Source organism: Staurois parvus, unplaced genomic scaffold (genome assembly GCF_062004578.1).
Source record: "Staurois parvus isolate SC_StPar_1 unplaced genomic scaffold, SC_StPar_1.0 ptg000401l, whole genome shotgun sequence".
Classification (NCBI taxonomy): Eukaryota; Metazoa; Chordata; class Amphibia; order Anura; family Ranidae; genus Staurois; species Staurois parvus.
Window position 1 is genome coordinate 828,332 of NW_028318197.1, and position 19,450 is coordinate 847,781.

The window sequence follows — 19,450 nt, forward strand, 5'->3', positions numbered from 1 at the left end:
AGGCTTGTTTGGGGACCATCTGGTGGCCACACTGGGAATGGTTAATCTCCCCCTGCTGGTGAGACGAGTGCACACCCCCTGACATCTGGAGATCCTGTGGTTAGGATACTTTGCCCAGCTGATGCTAGCCTGGTGACCCTCCCAGGGATCCAGCTTTAGTAGACGGATGACCAGGAGTTGGTTAATACTCAAATGCGCATTATCATTACGCTTTCTGGTTAGTGCAATCTACACTCATTTCGGTGGGAGGAATATGGTCACGGAAGTCACCAATTTTTTCACCACTTCATTTTGAAATTGTGCACTGTGTACCACAAGAGCATTCTCGTTGGAGATATTTATGCCATTCCAATTTGTGAACGTTTAGATGGGCCATCACTTAGCGGTGGTCGCCTTACCAATCCTCTGAATATACCTATATCTGTGGTGACAGTGTGTGTTGCAAACGTTTATTGTTTACATTTGTTCTTGCTAACATTGTGAAGGGTTGATAATCCCAAAGCTATCTGGTGGCAATTTGGAGTTTGAAGGGTTAATTGCGTAATCAACCTAACCCAGTGACAATCGCTCTCAGGCTGCTGGCGCCTAGATTGTGGTTCTGTGAGTTGGAAAATCTCTGTGTAGGGTGGGTGCAGCTGAGTGTGGCATTGTTGCGCAAGTGCGTCTGAGATTGGCTGGTTCTGTCACGAGTTGGTGAGAAGGGCAGGGGTCGGGCACTGCATTCGTCACAATTTCAATTTTCAAAACCTTGTTAGATTTTCTAATCAAATTGAAAGTTGTTTTCAACCGTAATGACAAGAAAATTTGAAGGAGCAAGATGGAAAATTTTTCTGGAACAAATTTCCAACATTGTATGTGGTTTTTGTTCATAAAATGTAATTAATCCCAAAACTAAATGTTAAAAGTAAAGGAAATTTCAAAGCACTTTTGAATGACATTCATTACTTTCTTTAGGAATTTTTAAATGTACTAATGAGATTTTTCATACAAATGTGCATATAAAAATCAACCGGTGTATGGCCAGCTAAGGAAACATCTTCAAATCTAACTTCTTACAGAAGTTATCAAGGAGTCCAACACTGAGATTGGCACAGAAAACACCTTGTTCCTACTCCAAAACAAAGGAGCTCTGAGATACCTGCACCATATCCAAGAACCCACTTAAAAATAATTTCAAATAACCCCATTACAAATTCTCAGAGGGCCTTAATTTTCTTCATATGATAATTCAGTACACTGATGTAGGACTCTCTTAACCCCTAGAGGCTAATAGTTTCCTCCAATGATCAGGTTGGCTGTCATTCCACCTCAGAGTTGTGTTATTGGCATTTTGTGGGGTGTGAATGATTGGACACCAGTTACTTTAGAGTAGGTCATGGAGTTTATTCAGCTACACAAGGGCATATTAAGGAGAGAGTGGTGTGGCTCAGGATACCCTTAAACACTGCAAAATCACAGCTATACAGAATAGGACCTTTTGTTCATGACCAACTGACACTCTGTATTCTTCAAACCCAACCTCTAGAAGAGACACAATGCTTAATCTCAATGAATGAGCTTCCAGATTGTCTGCAGGATTTTAATAATAATCTAGCTACTTAGGACGGCACCACCACTAGAATTCCCTCCCTGGTACTCTGTTCCAAGACTCAGATTCCCTCCTTTTAGGCATCTTCTCCAGCAAGACAGAGTATGCTTTAGGCTTTCCTAGACCTTGCTCCCTAAAGCATATGTGTGACCCCCCCCCCCCACAGGCAACTTCTAGTGACATCATTTCCAGCTCATGGAGCGCATGCCTACGCAGCAATTCCAGGTCTAGTTGTGAGTATAGGATTACCTTATGTGAGTGTAGTGGTAAATAGCACTTTTTATATTAAAAACACTATGGCACTCTTTTTCCCCTTTTTTTTGTCATAAATGCCTGAGCATTGAATTCCAAAACAAAGTGGTACTGATCTTTTCTGGAGGTTCAGGACTGTGACACCAGAAGAATGCTGGAGTATAGAGAAGATCCCAGGAGGGAAGACGTCCAAAAAGCCTCATAGATTCTTATGGTAGTAGTAGAAGTTCAAAAATGTCTGGTGAGTGTGGGAGCACTTGTGGGGAGTCATGGATTGCACACAAGAGACACTGCGGATTATCTTGTTACTGCACTGTCCTGGTGGATTATTTTACACACTGAGCATTGTGCATATTTGGGAACTGAGAGACTTTAATCATTGAACCACATATGAGGGACATTTTGTTATTTTAACAATTAATTTTATTTATATTATTTCGTACATAAGTGTAATTAATAACCAGCACTTTGAAAGAGTATCTATTCATTATTTGTTAAGCGAACTTTATGAGACTTGTAAATAGTACCTGTCTTAAGCGATAATAATTTGGGTAAGTGAGGATAAAGTTTTTTCACTATCACAGACATATTATCTACTTACCCTCCAGAAGGTTGTACCCCTCTCATGACCAGACCATTTCTTGATATTTAGCACTGCGTTACTTTAACTGGCAATTGCGCAGTCATGCAACACTGTATCCAAATTAAATTGTTAGCATATTTTTCACACAATTGGAATTTCATTTAGTGGCATTTGATCACCGCTGTTTTTTTTTATATTTTTGCAATATAAACAAAAAAGATTGAGCATTAAAAAAACCTTGCTGTTATAAAACAAATAATTTCATAAGTTTTCAAATTCCTTCATAAAGTAGGCCAAAATGTATTCTGCTATATGTCTTTGGTAAAGTAAAATCCCAATAAGTGTATATTAATTTTGTGTGAAAGTTCTAGCGTCTACAAACTATATGTATAAACTGTATATATACTATATATTTTGAAATTGCTAAATCCTAATGTACTGATGGCCTTTCTAATTTCTTGAGGCCCTTAAAATGCCAGAACAGTACAATTACCCCCCAAATGACTCTTTTTTGATCAGTAGACAGTCTGAGGTCTTTAGCAGTGTTAATTTTTATGTCAATCTCAATTTACAGTAGTTTTAGTCACAGTCTCAGATATTTTAGTTATCTGGATTGTTTTAGTTTTAGCTGTAATGTAGTTGACTAGAATCTACAAAACATTTTAGTCAACTAAAATCTAGTGGGTTTAGTTAAATTGTAATGCATTACTTGTGCATTTCTCTAGAGTTTCCACACTCATTATATACTCCTGGAGTAAAAATCTAATAACATATTATTTATGGTATTAAGATTTAAACATGCACTACAGACACAGATTTAGGCTGCAAGTGGGGTTGGGGAAGTGAATGGGAGTGAGGGAGAGCACAAGGCAGAGAACTGGACAGTCTAGTGCTGTTATTTTACACAGTCCTAAGCAATGCTACCCTGCTAGGAGGGGAACACTCACCATATCACACCCAGACAGACATGAAACCGATGGAGGAGTTCCTCTTCTGTGGTTGGCAGGGCATTATTCCAGAACTCCAAGGCACAAGCAGTAGGCAGACAGAGGGAACCTGCATCTCTGAGCCAATACAGCTTGTTGATAGAATCAGGGGGCTGGGGATTTAACAGACAGACGGAGCTCCAAGAAAAACGGAAGTTTAAGTGGGTAAATGTCCCTCCCTCACTTTTTCATTCCATTTCCATTCATTGGTGAAAATTGGAATTGATTGTTGTCAGTTTTCACCAATTAACGAAAATTGGAATTGATTTTAGTTTAGATTTCATTGACAAAATTAACACTGATATTTAGTAACAGGCATGGTGAACAGGCATTTTTTGTCACAATTTTTTGGAAAATTAAATAAAAGTTGTTTTTTTCACATTTTGTTTTACATACTGTCACCATTTCAATACAGCATTGTCACATCATATGACTGGTATGGCAGTGATCAGGTATACCGACTGTTGACAATATGTTAATAAATAAAAAAAAATAGTTTTTTTGTTCAATTTTTTTACCATTTTTATTAACTTTTTTTCTTTCTTTTTTTTTTACTATTTTTTACATACTTTCATCAGAGTAGTTTAGTGTCACCATAGTGACACTGTACTACTCTGGTTGGGTGATCTGTTTTTTTTTTAGACTTCGCTGTTACAGTGATGTTCACTGTAACAGCAATGTTTTGCACTATCATGAATGGGTTACATTCATAACAGCTGAGATTACTATTGTGTGATGTGATTGGTCCACAGCTATCAAACGGTACATGGTGCTGTGCTTGCCCAAGTACTATATGATAGCTGTGAGCCAATCACAGCATCAGTATAGGAATTACAGCTGTTATGAATGAAATTCATTCATAACAGCTTTGTTTACATTAGAGATCATGTGATCGCATAGTGATCACATTATCCCTGGCCAATCAAAGTGGCTGTGTCCCGGGAGCCACAAACTGCAAGAGAGGCGTGCTGCGTGCCCCAGGGGGCATGTCAATGCGCATATGCTAAGCAACGTACAGGTATGTTGCTTGGCCTGGATGTGCCACCTGCCCACAGTACATGTACTGTGGGTGGTCAGGAAGCAGTTATATAAGTTTAGTACATAGCATATGTATTTTGGTTTTTAATACTTTCATTTTTGTCCTACACTCACAGTAAAAATCAGAAAAAAAAATTCCACCAGATCATTAAAGCGCATCTCTGTTCAGACTGTGGACAATTAAAGGAAAAGTTCACCTTTGCTCACCCTTTTTTTCCTAAATTTTAGCTCCCCTATGTACCGATATAGAATTAATGTACTTCTTTTGCAGAAATTCAAGAGCTTTCCAGTTTTTCTTCATACCTTTATGTCAGTGTCCAGATGACTGTATAAAAGCTTCTCCATTATTTCTGCCTTATTTCCTGCATAGACATTAGGTCATGACACAGGAAGGAGTTGACCAGCTGACATCATTAGCACACACCCTGCATCATCTACTGTCCTACCTCCCACCCACTTCCAGGTGCACGTTTATTAAATGAAATGCAATCAATAAGTGATCACTGTTCTCACTAAATACACAGGCATCGATTTTTTTTTCTACTTTAGCTTGCATCTTGCATAGATCATTCATTTTTGGCAGTTTGTGCTGAGAGATCAGTTAACAGCCCCGTTCACATCTCTCTGTAGCGTAAACTCATATTTCCGCATGCGTTTTTTTGGCAGGGGCATTTTGGAGCTTTTTCACTTGTCACACATAGGGAAGCCCATCCACTTGAATGAGCTGCCCTACACAGAACAATCTCCCCAAATAAGCTCAAGAACCTTTCTTTCTACAGTGTGCGTAGTGCTTTTTTTACTGTGATTTTTGGTGAAGAGCATTTCTGAAATGAAAGGCAAAGCGTGCATTTTCTGTGCAGTTTGCCATGCGTTCGTAAACACACAGATGTGAATGGAGCATTATTGTTCTGGTGCAAGCAAACCAATTTCACTTTCAGGCCCCATTCACATGTAGCTTCACATTCTGCATTAAAGCATCAGAAAAGCATACCCCTAGACAAGACCAGTGCTAGTCTATTTTGAGCCCTAGGCAAGACCAGCTACTTGGCAGCACCTCAAAATAAAAATAAATGCAACCTGTGCAGGAATGCTTTCTGACCTCCTTGCCAATGTTAGCTCTGCGTGGATAATGACTGGGGATCTGGGAGGAAGTGATGTTGTGGCAGAACGGCTTGCATGACACCTCCTTGGCTGGATTCTTCATGGATTGGCTGAAGTTTGCAGGAGACAGCTTCATCTTCAGCTAACATCATCCAAACCTACAGCAGTATGCGGAAGGTTGGCGCAGTGTGTGGAGAAAAGGACAGCCATCAGAAATTTTTGGGGCCCTTTACAAAGCTTTAGGCCTGGGTCCCCCAGGCTTGACCCCCTTACATCAGAGTTTACCCCTTTCATTAGGGTCCCCAAAGTTCCCCCCTTACATCAGGGTCTCCAGAGTCCCCCCTTCTTTTATCAGTGTCCCTAGAACTATCCCCCCCTTACATCAGGGTCCCAAGAGTCCCCTTTCCTTAAATCAGGGTGCCCAGAGTTCCCCCTTACATCAGTGTCCCCGTTTCATTAGGTACATTGGGACCGGATAGGTTGGAGGAGGAACTTCCTCCTCCTCTGAATGCTTGGGCCTGGGGGAGGGGCAAGCTTGTGATTGGTTGCTAGAACATGGGTGGTCCTAGCAATCAAACCCTAGCACTGAGAACAGCGAGAGTGGATGCTGTCAGCCGCCATTCATTCAGGGACAGCTCTAACTTCTGCACAGCCTACGCTGTTGCTAAATGGCGTGGCTGTGGCAGCAGGGACAATGACTGGGTATTTGGGCAGGACATTCTGGAGGGGGTTTGGGTCCAGCAAAAACTGGTCGTGGCTGCACCCTAGGCAGCACTGGTGCTCTAGGCGGCTGCCTAGTTTGCCTAGTGGTAACGGCCCTGCCTCTAGACTGTTCATTGAGCCAAAGGAGTGACTGTGACTGTGAACCGGGCTGCAGGGCAACTATTGGGAAAAGAATCCTGGGCATTTATTCAGTGGCCCCTGCGGGGTTAAGAACTACACAAATTAAGCACAGATTGTGGTATCATCAATCCTGCTTTGGAACTGGGAAAGTCTTTCTTTCACAGGAATTGGCACATAGTTACGACAAATGTGAGACTTAAAGACTGCAGCAGAGTGTACAACTCCCAGACTTTTCAGGGGACATATTCCCCAGTGGATTCAAAACTACCCATCAACATTCTGGAACTGAGACTATCAGACTGTTTCTACAATACTGGACCTCACTTCTACAAGGTCACCCAATTGGTATACAGTTGGACAATGCCACAGCAGTGATTTCATGTCCAAAAACTTATATTGCAGCTCTCTTGTCTGTCCACTATCTGGAAGTGGACAGTTGGCAGGCAGATGTTCTAAATCATCAACAACTAGACCTGGGAGAGGTCTCTGTACCCAGAAATCTTTCAGACATCTTTGTAAAACGTAGGAAAAAATAGATGTGGACATCCTGCCCTCCAGGTTCAAAAAGAAGTTAAACAAATTCATGGCCAAAACCAAGGATCTTCTAACTTTCGCAGTAGATGCTCTGGTGATTCCTTGGACTTAATTCCAACTTGCTTATACCATCCCTCCAATGAAGAGCTTTCCTTGACTGCTGCACAAGATAGAGGAGGAAAGGATCCTGGTAATTCTTATCACACCAAACTGACCAAGAAGAACACGGTACCCAGATATATTCAAACCTCTTGCAGATAAGCCCTGGTCTCTTCCAAACAGAACTGACTTACTGGCTCAAGACTCCCTAGTTTAACCTTTTGCTTAGTCACTGGGTTTAACGGCAGTCTTGAAGGACAGGGCAATCTCCAATCCTGTTATTCCCACCTTATTCAGAGCAAAGAAATCCAACTAACTTACTTTACCTGGTGAGAGGACAGAAAACTTAATCCTAGGCTATTCTTTATTCAAATTTTGGCCGTTCTTCAGTCTGGTCTTGACCAGGCCATGAGAACTTTCAAGGGACAGGTTTCTGCCTTATCCTTTCTCAGAAACCCCTTGCCTCCCAATCCCTTAATGAAACTTCTCTACAGGGTGTTATTCATATAATTTTCCCAATTCAACTTCCTGTGTCACCTTGGAACCTCAATCCAATGCTCTCTGATCTTCAGAGACCCCCAATTGAATGTATTAGGGACATTCTGTTGGAAGACCTCAGCTTTTGTAAGGGTGCCTTCTTCGTTGCCATCATGTCTGTTAGTTAGCAGTTTCCTCTTGTTTTGCACAAGGACCCATATTGAGATCTTTGTAGCCCCTCTTACTCAGTCCGTACAGCATTCTCTATGGCAGAAAAGTTCCTGAAATACTCTACATGGCAGAATAGTACCATAAATGTGGTCAACAGGTCAAATGACAGTTCATCTAAATGACAGTATGTGGTAGAAATGTGGGTTTTCCCAGCAAATGTTTACAGTAGCAATGCAGAAATGGAAACACAATTGGTCTTGTGCTTAATATCAGTGTTAGTTTTGTCGACTAAATTAACACTATTTTAGTTGACTAAAATACGACTAAAACTAAAACAATTTAGATGACTAAAATACGACTAAAACGGCATTTTAGTCAAAAGACTAAAATACAACTAAAACTAAACTAGACTAACAGACTATGACTAAAATTAAATCGAAACTTGATGTCAAAATGAACCATGCTGAATATAACTACAGTATGTAAAGGGCTAACACAATGAGAAACCAAACTTTTGTGTGTGAAAAACAACAGATATGGCTGGAGGTGTGTGTGTATATATTCTGTACCTATCTATCTATCTATCTATCTATCTATCTATCTATCTATCTATCTATCTATCTTTATGCCACATGGTATGGTAAGTCTAAGAATTGGAAATAGGATGCTGCACTATTTCTAAATACAGTATATAACAGGTGTGGCTAAGTGTGTGTGTGTGTTCCTACCAAAGGAATATGGCATTAGATGTAATCCTTGTTGGCTGTACAAATTAGACAACACTCCACAATTGCATCTTCTCTGTTAGGTGTGAATCTTGTTGTACCTACCTGTAATTGATGGTGAAATTGGGGGGAGGGGGTGCTGGTCATGATCAACTGCTAAATTGTTATAGTTAGGGGAACCTTTTGTTTTATTCCTTGATTGTGTGTAAAGAACAAAGAGTTTATTGAGAATGTAGATAAAAAGAAATAAAATTTGACATCCAGAAAAATGTATAATATTTTAACCTGGTAATGTATTATCTAGCTTTGGCAAATATTAATCACATTGAAACTAACATGGCTAAATCATGCAACCCAGTTATCAATATATACAGTATCTTACAGAAGTGAGTACACCCCTCACATTTTTGTAAATATTTTAATTTATCTTTTCCTGTAACAACACTGAAGAAATTACACTTTGCTACAATGTAAAGTAGTGAGTGTACAGCTTGTATAACAGTGTAAATGTGCTGTCCCCTCAAAATAACTCAACACACTTCCATTAATGTCTAAACCACTGGCAACAAATGTGAGTACACCCCTAAGTGAATATGTCCAAATTGGGCCCAAAGTGTCAATATTTTGTGTGGCCAACGTTATTTTCCAGCACTGCCTTAACCCTCTTGGTCATGGAGTTCAGCAGAACTTCACAGGTTGCCGCTGGAGTCCTCTTCCACTCCTCCATGATAACATCACGGAGCTAGTGGAAGTTAGAGACCTTGCGCTCCTCCACCTTCCATTTGAGGATGCCCCACCGATGCTCAATAGGGTTTAGGTCTGGAGACATGCTTGGTCAGTCCATCACCTTTACCCTCAGCTTCTCTAGAAAGGCAGTGGTCGTCTTAGAGCTGTGTTTGGGGTCCTTATCATGTTGGAATACTGCCCTGCGGCCCAGTCTCCGAAGGGAGGGGATCATGCTCTGCTTCAGTATGTCACAGTACATGTTGGCATTCATGGTTCCTTCAATGAACTGTAGCTCCCCAGTGCCGGCAGCACTCATGCAGCCCCAGACCATGACACTCCCACCACCATGCTTGACTGTAGGCAAGACACACTTGTCTTTGTACTCCTCACCTGGTTGCCACCACACACACTTGACACCATCTTTACCAAATACGTTTATCTTGGTCTCATCAAACCACAGGATATGGTTCCAGTAATCCTTGTCCTTAGTCTGTTTGTCTTCAGGAAATTGTTTGCGGGCTTTCTTGTGCATCATTTTTAGAAGAGGCTTCCTTCTGGGACGACAGCCATGCAAACCAATTTGATGCAGTGTGCGGCATATGGTCTGAGCACTGACAGGCTGACCCCCACCCCTTCAACCTTTGCAGCAATGCTGGCAGCGCTTATACGTCTATTTCCCAAAGACAGCCTCTGGATATGATAGCTGAGCACATGCACTCAACTTCCTTGGTCGACCATGGCAAGGCCTTTTCTCAGTGGAACCTGTCCTGTTAAACCACTGTATGGTTTTGGCCACCATGCTGCAGCTCAGTTTCAGGGTCTTGGCAATCTTCTTATAACCTAGGCCATATTTATGTAGAGCAACAATTTTTTTTGTCAGATCCTCAGACAGTTCTTTGCCATGAGGTGCCATGTTGAACTTCCAGTGACCAGTATGAGAGAGTGAGAGTGATAACACCAAATTTCACTCACCTGCTTCGCATTCACATCTGAGACCTTGTAACACTAACGAGTCACATGACACTGGGGAGGGAAAATGACTAATTTGGCCCAATTTGGACATTTTCACTGAGGGATGTACTCACTTTTGTTGCCAGTGGTTTAGACATTAATGGCTGTGTGTTGAGTTACTTTGAGGGGACAGCAAATTTACACTGTTATACAAGCTGTACACTCACTACTTTACATTGTAGCAAAGTGTCAATTCTTCAATGTTGTCACATGAAAAGATAAAATAAAATATTTACAAAAATGTGAGGGGTGTACTCACTTCTGAGAGATACTGTATGTTGTTGGCCATAATGAACACCTGTTATTGCAGCTAGAGATGAGCGAATTATTCAAAAATTCGATTCGGCTGATTCGCCGAATTTGCGGGAGAAATTCGATTCGATGCGAATTTATTCGCCGCGAATTTAACTTATTTAAAGGGTTTCTAGGCTTCAGAGAGCCTTTATATTAGTGCAGAACACTGTACCTTTAATTTAAATGCCCTTGGAGTCTGCTGGGGAAGAGAAATAATACTGTCAGTCAGTATGACATGCAGATGAGTGCCGTCGATCTTAGAATCACCGCACACTTCACTCATTTGGGCAGTCACGGGGCACGACGAAGAAGAAGAAGAAGAAGAAGAAGAAGAAGAAGAAGAAGAATGAAAAGAAGAAGAAGAAGAATGAAAAGAAGAAGAAGAAGAAGAATGAAAAGAAGAATGAAAAGAAGAAGAAGAAGAATGAAAAGAAGAAGAAGAAGAATGAAAAGAAGAATGAAAAGAAGAAGAGGAAGAATGAAAAGAAGAAGAAGAGGAATGAAAAGAAGAATGAAAAGAAGAATGAGAAGAATGAAAAGAAGAAGAAGAATGAAAAGAAGAAGAAGAAGAATGAAAAGAAGAATGAAAAGAAGAATGAGAAGAATGAAAAGAAGAATGAAAAGAAGAAGAAGAATGAAAAGAAGAATGAGAAGAAGAATGAAAAGAAGAATGAGAAGAAGACTGAGAAGAATGAAAAGAAGAATGAGAAGAATGAAAAGAAGAATGAAAAGAAGAAGAAGCAGAATGAAAAGAAGAAGAAGAATGAAAAGAAGAAGAAGAAGAAGAATGAAAAGAAGAAGAAGAATGAAAAGAAGAATGAAAAGAAGAAGAAGAATGAAAAGAAGAATGAAAAGAAGAAGAAGAATGAAAAGAAGAAGAATGAAAAGAAGAATGAACTATATTACTATATCAGTCTCTAATGGATGCTGGAGAGTTAAACCCCCTAACACCTGCTGTGCCCATTATGAGGGGTTCCCACCATCCCTGTGCTGAGGTTCTGGGTATGCACACCTGCTGTGCCCATTATGAGGGGTTCCCACCATCCCTGTGCTGAGGTTCCAGGTCTGCACACCTGCTGCACCCATTATGAGAAGTTCCCACCATCCCTGTGCTGAGTTCCTGGGTCTGTACACCTGCTCTGCCCATTAGGAGGAGTTCCCACCATCCCTGTGCTAAATTCATGGGTCTGTACACCTGCTGTTCCCATTATGAGGGGTTTCTACCATCCATGTGCTGAGGTCCCAGGTCTGCACACCTGCTGCGCCCATTACTAGGGGTTCCCACCATCCCTGTGCTGAGGTTCTGGGTATGCACACCTGCTGTGCCCATTATGAGGGGTTCCCACCATCCCTGTGCTGAGGTTCCAGGTCTGCACACCTGCTGCGCCCATTATGAGAAGTTCCCACCATCCCTGTGCTGAGTTCCTGGGTCTGTACACCTGCTCTGCCCATTAGGAGGAGTTCCCACCATCCCTGTGCTAAATTCCTGGGTCTGTACACCTTCTGTTCCCATTATGAGGGGTTTCTACCATCTCTGTGCTGAGGTCCCAGGTCTGCACACCTGCTGCGCCTATTACTAGGGGTTCCCACCATCCCTGTGCTGAGGTTCTGGGTATGCACACCTGCTGTGCCCATTATGAGGGGTTCCCACCATCCCTGTGCTGAGGTTCCAGGTCTGCACACCTGCTGCGCCCATTATGAGAAGTTCCCACCATCCCTGTGCTGAGTTCCTGGGTCTGTACACCTGCTCTGCCCATTAGGAGGAGTTCCCACCATCCCTGTGCTAAATTCCTGGGTCTGTACACCTGCTGTTCCCATTATGAGGGGTTTCTACCATCCCTGTGCTGAGGTCCCAGGTCTGCACACCTGCTGCGCCCATTACTAGGGGTTCCCACCATCCCTGTGCTGAGGTTCTGGGTATGCACACCTGCTGTGCCCATTATGAGGGGTTCCCACCATCCCTGTGCTGAATTCCTGGGTCTGTATGTACACCTGCTGTGTCCATTGTGAGGGATTCCCACCATTCCTGCACTGAGTACCTGAGTCTGTACACCTGCCAAAAGAAAGTTTCAGGATTTTGAAGGAGCAAAATACAGTAATACTGGAACAAAAATGAGCTGCGTGGTGGAGTTGCCAGAAGAAGAAGAAGAAGAATGAAAAGAAGAAGAAGAAGAATGAAAAGAAGAAGAATGAAAAGAAGAATGAAAAGAAGAAGAATGAAAAGAAGAAGAAGAATGAAAAGAAGAATGAAAAGAAGAAGAAGAAGAATGAAAAGAAGAAGAAGAATGAAAAGAAGAATGAAAAGAAGAAGAAGAAGAATGAAAAGAAGAATGAAAAGAAGAAGAAGAATGAAAAGAAGAAGAAGAAGAATGAAAAGAAGAAGAAGAAGAATGAAAAGAAGAATGAAAAGAAGAAGAAGAAGAATGAAAAGAAGAAGAAGAAGAAGAATGAAAAGAAGAAGAAGAAGAATGAAAAGAAGAATGAAAAGAAGAAGAAGAATGAAAAGAAGAATGAAAAGAAGAAGAAGAAGAATGAAAAGAAGAAGAAGAAGAATGAAAAGAAGAATGAAAAGAAGAAGAAGAAGAATGAAAATAAGAAGAAGAAGAATGAAAAGAAGAATGAAAAGAAGAAGAAGCAGAATGAAAAGAAGAAGAAGAAGAATGAAAAGAAGAAGAAGAAGAATGAAAAGAAGAATGAAAAGAAGAGGAAGAAGAATGAAAAGAAGAAGAAGAAGAATGAAAAGAAGAATGAAAAGAAGAAGAAGCAGAATGAAAAGAAGAAGAAGAAGAATGAAAAGAAGAATGAAAAGAAGAAGAAGAAGAATGAAAAGAAGAAGAAGAAGAATGAAAAGAAGAATGAAAAGAAGAAGAATGAAAAGAAGAATGAAAAGAAGAAGAAGAAGAATGAAAAGAAGAATGAAAAGAGGAAGAAGAAGAATGAAAAGAAGAAGAAAAAGAATGAAAAGAAGAATGAAAAGAAGAAGAAGAATGAAAAGAAGAAGAAGAATGAAAAGAAGAAGAAGAAGAACGAAAAGATGAAGAAGAAGAATGAAAAGAAGAATGAAAATAAGAAGAAGAAGAATGAAAAGAAGAATGAAAAGAAGAAGAAGAAGAATGAAAAGAAGAAGAAGAAGAATGAAAATAAGAAGAAGAATGAAAAGAAGAATGAAAAGAAGAAGAAGAAGAATGAAAAGAAGAAGAAGAAGAATGAAAAGAAGAATGAAAAGAAGAAGAAGAAGAATGAAAAGAAGAAGAAGAAGAATGAAAAGAAGAATGAAAAGAAGAAGAAGAAGAATGAAAAGAAGAAGAAGAACGAAAAGAAGAATGAAAAGAAGAAGAAGAAGAATGAAAAGAAGAAGAAGAAGAATGAAAAGAAGAATGAAAAGAAGAAGAAGAATGAAAAGAAGAAGAATGAAAAGAAGAATGAAAAGAAGAAGAAGAAGAATGAAAAGAAGAATGAAAAGAGGAAGAAGAAGAATGAAAAGAAGAAGAAAAAGAATGAAAAGAAGAATGAAAAGAAGAAGAAGAATGAAAAGAAGAAGAATGAAAAGAAGAATGAAAAGAAGAAGAAGAATGAAAAGAAGAAGAAGAAGAACGAAAAGATGAAGAAGAAGAATGAAAAGAAGAATGAAAATAAGAAGAAGAAGAATGAAAAGAAGAATGAAAAGAAGAAGAAGAAGAATGAAAAGAAGAAGAAGAAGAATGAAAATAAGAAGAAGAATGAAAAGAAGAATGAAAAGAAGAAGAAGAAGAATGAAAAGAAGAAGAATGAAAAGAAGAATGAAAAGAAGAAGAAGAAGAATGAAAATAAGAAGAAGAAGAATGAAAAGAAGAATGAAAAGAAGAAGAAGAAGAATGAAAAGAAGAAGAAGAATGAAAAGAAGAATGAAAAGAAGAAGAAGAAGAATGAAAAGAAGAAGAAGAAGAATGAAATAGAAGAATGAAAAGAAGATGAAGAAGAATGAAAAGAAGAAGAAGAATGAAAAGAAGAATGAAAAGAAGAAGAAGAAGAATGAAAAGAAGAAGAAGAAGAATGAAAAGAAGAATGAAAAGAAGAAGAAGAAGAATGAAAAGAAGAAGAAGAAGAATGAAAAGAAGAAGAAGAAGAATGAAAAGAAGAATGAAAAGAAGAAGAAGAATGAAAAGAAGAAGTATTCCAGTACAGCAAAAAGTGTATCTGCAGAGAGCTCCGCTATTTCTGACAGTTCTCTGACAGTTCTGACAGTTCATTTACAGCGGTTGAAACATTGTATCTATTTATTTCCAAATAAAAACATCTGTATCCTAAATGGAAACAAATAGATACAATGTTTCAACCGCTGTAAATGACCTGTCAGAACTGTCAGAAATAGCGGAGCTCTCTGCAGTGACACTTTTGCCGGCTGATCGGGAAAAATTTGATTCGTGCACCCGAAGTTGGCTAAAATTCGGATTCGATGCGAATCGAATTTTTCCCGATATTCGAAACAAATTCCACTTCGCCTGGTTCGATTCGCTCATCTCTAATTGCAGCAAAAAAGGCTATCTGTACACATACGTCAAAAGCCGTTGTAAACCAGATTTTCCAATATGAACCTTAGATTCAAGATCATTCTGTGGCATTGGGTATGTAAATAAGAGATCAGTCCTACTATTTCTATAAAGATCATTATGGGAAAATAGTCAGCAGTGCAGCCACGAAATGACTGCAGAATGCGTAGATCACACCCCTTAATGTACACATTTAAGCACCTTGATGCAAGGTTGGATTGGCCTGGATTAAAGGAACCTCTGGTAGATGCCAGATTCTGCTTGGACAATGTTATCCTGCTAAATAACTGAATATTTGCCCCCTTTTCCTCTGGTCTCTTGTTACTTTTTGTGGTCAATTACAACATAAAAAGCAGACCCACTATTAGAGCAGGTGAAGTTAAAGCCACCAAGCTATGACAGCAACCTTACTCTTCTGCTATATATAGAATGCTATATAATGTGACTTATCACAGGATCAGACAAAAGTGGAATACAGTGGAAGAAGTGAAGGCTTGTTATCTCTCGGGGATAGGGACCCAGTCTGATAATAGGCTTTATATGTATGAATTAGCAGTAGCTGGCTGACATGGGACATATGTGCATTTAAAAAGCAGGGTGACAGGGCCATATGAAGGCTTACAAAGAAGGCAGTGGGCAGCATTCTTGTGCATGCTGAGCAGAATGGTGTGAATCTACAAGGATGAGTTTCCTATGGTGTGCAATGGTGAGTGACTTTGCTGCACATCCAGCTGATGTCCAGTAACGAATCAGGACTCATCAGAACAGTTAGACACAGGAGCAGTGTACCAAGTTAAGCAGAACCAGACATTATACCTAAAGTGTTACTAAACCCAGGACCCTGCATTCATTATATCTGGTCTCTCACAGTGCACAGAACATGGAAATGCAATTTTAGTCAATATAAACTGCTAAATACCTTTTCTTATCAGCAGTTAGAGCAGTCTTGTGGCTTCTATCAGTGTTCAGCAGAGCACTGGTTAAAGCTTGAAGGATAAGTTTTCTTTTTGCTCTACAAGGATGCAGAACCCCTAACATCTGTTTGGACAGTGCTGATTGGCCCTGTGCTGATCACATGCAGTCTCCCACACGATATGTCTTATCATTACATAAGAGGGGGACACTGAAAGAAGGGGAGGATCAGAGAAGTCAGGATCAAACAGCCTTTTTACATAATGTGGAGTATTAACCCCTTTGGTTCCACAGTGAGTATATCAAGCATGCTTTATTGCATATACTGTACAGACAAATTTTACTGTTGTGGGTTTAGTAACACTTTAAAGCAATACTAAAGGCCTAATTTTTTTTTCTAAAAATAGCAAACATGTCTATACTTACCTGCTGTGGTCCTCCTCTTCTTGGGTCCCCTGCCGGAATTCCTGGCCTCTCCCTCTTGTCGGGTTCCCCCACAACAAGCAGCTTGTGTGTCCATTCACACACAGAGCCACAGCTTGGCCCCGCCTCCTCTCTTTTCTCATTAGCTCACTGGCTGTGATTGACAGCAGCAGGATCCAATGCTCCCATTGCTGACTTAGCCAATGAGGAGAGGGAGTCCCGGGATAGTCAAGATTCCAGTGTACATTGCTGGATCAAGAGGGGGCTTAGGTGAGTATTGGGGGGGCTGGGGGTGATGCTGCACAGAGAAGGTTTTTTACCTTCATGCATAGAATGCATTGAGCCTTTACCACCATTTTAATAAGAGTGACCTTGTCAGCTGAGAACAAATCAGCTAGCATCCTGGATGAAATAATATTCTATCCGTATTGATTAAAACATACGTCTGTTTCCTGTGTTGTGTCTCTTGACATGCATTTGAGATATTAAACTGTGCCCTTGCAATAGTGATTTTCAGCTATTGCAGCCTGAGAAAAATATTTTATGGTTTAAAAACCTTCCCTGTACTGTGAACACTAAGGTAATTTGTCAAAAGATAATTATGTAGGCTGCTATTGCTGACCCTTTTCTGAAAATTAAATATGCACAAATTAAAAAAAAAATCTATCATTTGATTAAGGTCAATCAGACTAAGGTCATTCAACTGTATTCTCCCTCCTTTTCTAACACCCCATTACTACCATTTTCCTATATTGAAGTATACATGATAACAAATATCGGAAGACTTTATCGATGTTATGTTACTGTGGTGGAGAATCTTGGCATGTTTCACAACCTTGCTTCCTCAGGAGAAAGAGAGAAATAAAAATGGCCGTTGTCCACCCCAAACAAGACACAATGGAAAAGAATCCAACTTGGTGCCTTACACCAAGGAAAAAAGCCTCAATAAGATCTTTTAACTTTTGTAATCACCTATGTTTTAATATATAGAAAGTGATGGTATAGGGGTATAAAAAGTGAGGGAGAACACAATTATGGGAATTGACCTAATCAAATGATTGACTTTGTCTGTATATGTATTGGTATATTTATAATAAATACTTTTAACAGCTATGTACTAATAAAAATACATTTGACAAATCATAGATGAGTTGTTTGCACTTACTGGCACCTTAAAAGTTCCTTATAATTGTGGAAATATACTTTGCTTGGCATGTGGTGCCAAGACTCATCACCTAAACTAATAGGTTTTTTTTAGCCTTTGTATGTACTGCTTTCTGAGTTACTGACTCACAACAAACCTATAGCAAGCAAACTATAACTACATTCAGAACTCATCATCTGTGTACTTGTTCTGGGTACATATCTGTGAAAATGTTGAAACCACTAAAAAACCATGACAACAAGGCTTTCAGCATTTTCTGATCAGGTAAGCAGTGGTAGTTCAGGTTTCCTTTAATCTTTCCAAACCATGTCTATTTAATCCCCCACTGACAGAAGGTCTCTTTGGCTGTTTTCTTATTCACTCACTGGCTTTCATTTGTTTTTTTTTTTGTGATGGAATTTAGGTGTTATAATCGGACAAAGATAAGATGCACTGATCGATTACAAATCTTGTTTTAGATTGCTGTCTTTATGTGTTCATAGTACTCAATACAAGAATCTAGCTCCAGGGAAGCTTGGCCTTACTTGGAAACATTTATTGCTATAGCGGGATAATCTGTCCCTACCACTGATGATACTGTATACCTTTCCAGAAGACTTGAATGTGATGGACTGTGTTGTATTGGAGTTCCATATGTAGTTAAAGACCAAGTTCTGCATACAGTAGGGAATTCAGAGTTAGAAGCTATATGTCCCTTTTGGGGAAATCTTCAATCAGCAGCAGAATTTACAGGACAGTTTTCCAATGGTAACACAAATTAAAAAAAAAACAAAAAACATATTTTTACTAGATTGGGGATGGGTTAAAATCTATGATAGTGTGTTTCTCTCTGCCTGTCCTCTCCATTTCCTCTCCAATGGTGTCCCAGACAGAAATAAATCCATGATCAGGACAATAGCTATTCCCTTCTTCATCCAAGACTACAACTACAATGTTTGGCTGGAGTTAGGTGTTGAATACACTTACTGAGGGCACTTGTGAAGGTCACCCCTGCAGAAAACCCATACATGTAGTCATTTTAAGTACAAATGCTATACCTCCTTTGTTTTATAGAGGAAAGAATCCAAAGTTCAAAATACTTTACTGCTGCAATATGCAGATGATACCTTCAACTTACCTGCAACATTACAATATACTGTGTATAAGCAATATACTCCACTATTATTACTATATTATTTCTTACCACTATTATTTTGAAATAATCACTTAAATTACATGTAAATATCAGAATGGAAGAAAGTTCCATAATTGCGTGGGCTACTGGAGTAATAATCTCCACACAGTGTCACCTTTTTGGTTTGCATGGGTAAATAAGTGTTTCTTAACCCAAAATTCAATATATCAAAGCTTGAAAGTCCTTATACATTGGGATTAATTTACTAAAGGCAAATAGACTCTGCACTTTGCGAGTGCAGTTGCACTCTTGAAGCGCAGTTGCTTCAGAGCTTAGTAAATGAGGTGAAGCTTCACTTTGCAAAGAACACCAAATCACATGCAAGGAAAATTAAAAAAACAACATTTTTACTTGCACATGATTGGATGATGGAAGTCACCAGAGCTTTCCCTTATTTACTAAGCGCTTGCAAAGAGCACAATCTATGTTTTTAGTAAATCAACCCTGCATTGGGTCTGCATTTGTTTTTTTTCAGGTTTGTTTTACTTTATTCTACCAGTAGTACCCTTCCTGACCTAGGGTGACAATGCTCTGTCCACTGTTTTGGCACAACAGAAACAGGACAGTACTACGGACGCCACTCCCCTTCTTCTCTATAACATTGAGTGGAGGGGTCCTGTAGTCCGTGGAGATAGTAGGAAATAATTTAACTGATAAGAATGCAGCACAGACAGAGTGCTTACGCAGTTATCAGACGACTAGTTTTTGGTCAACAGGTATTTTTTGCATCTATTGAACAGGTAGAAAATGCCTTCAATGGCATATTTAACAGATCGAAAGGGATCATATAAGAGAAATTAATTTTAGTCAGAGTTTACA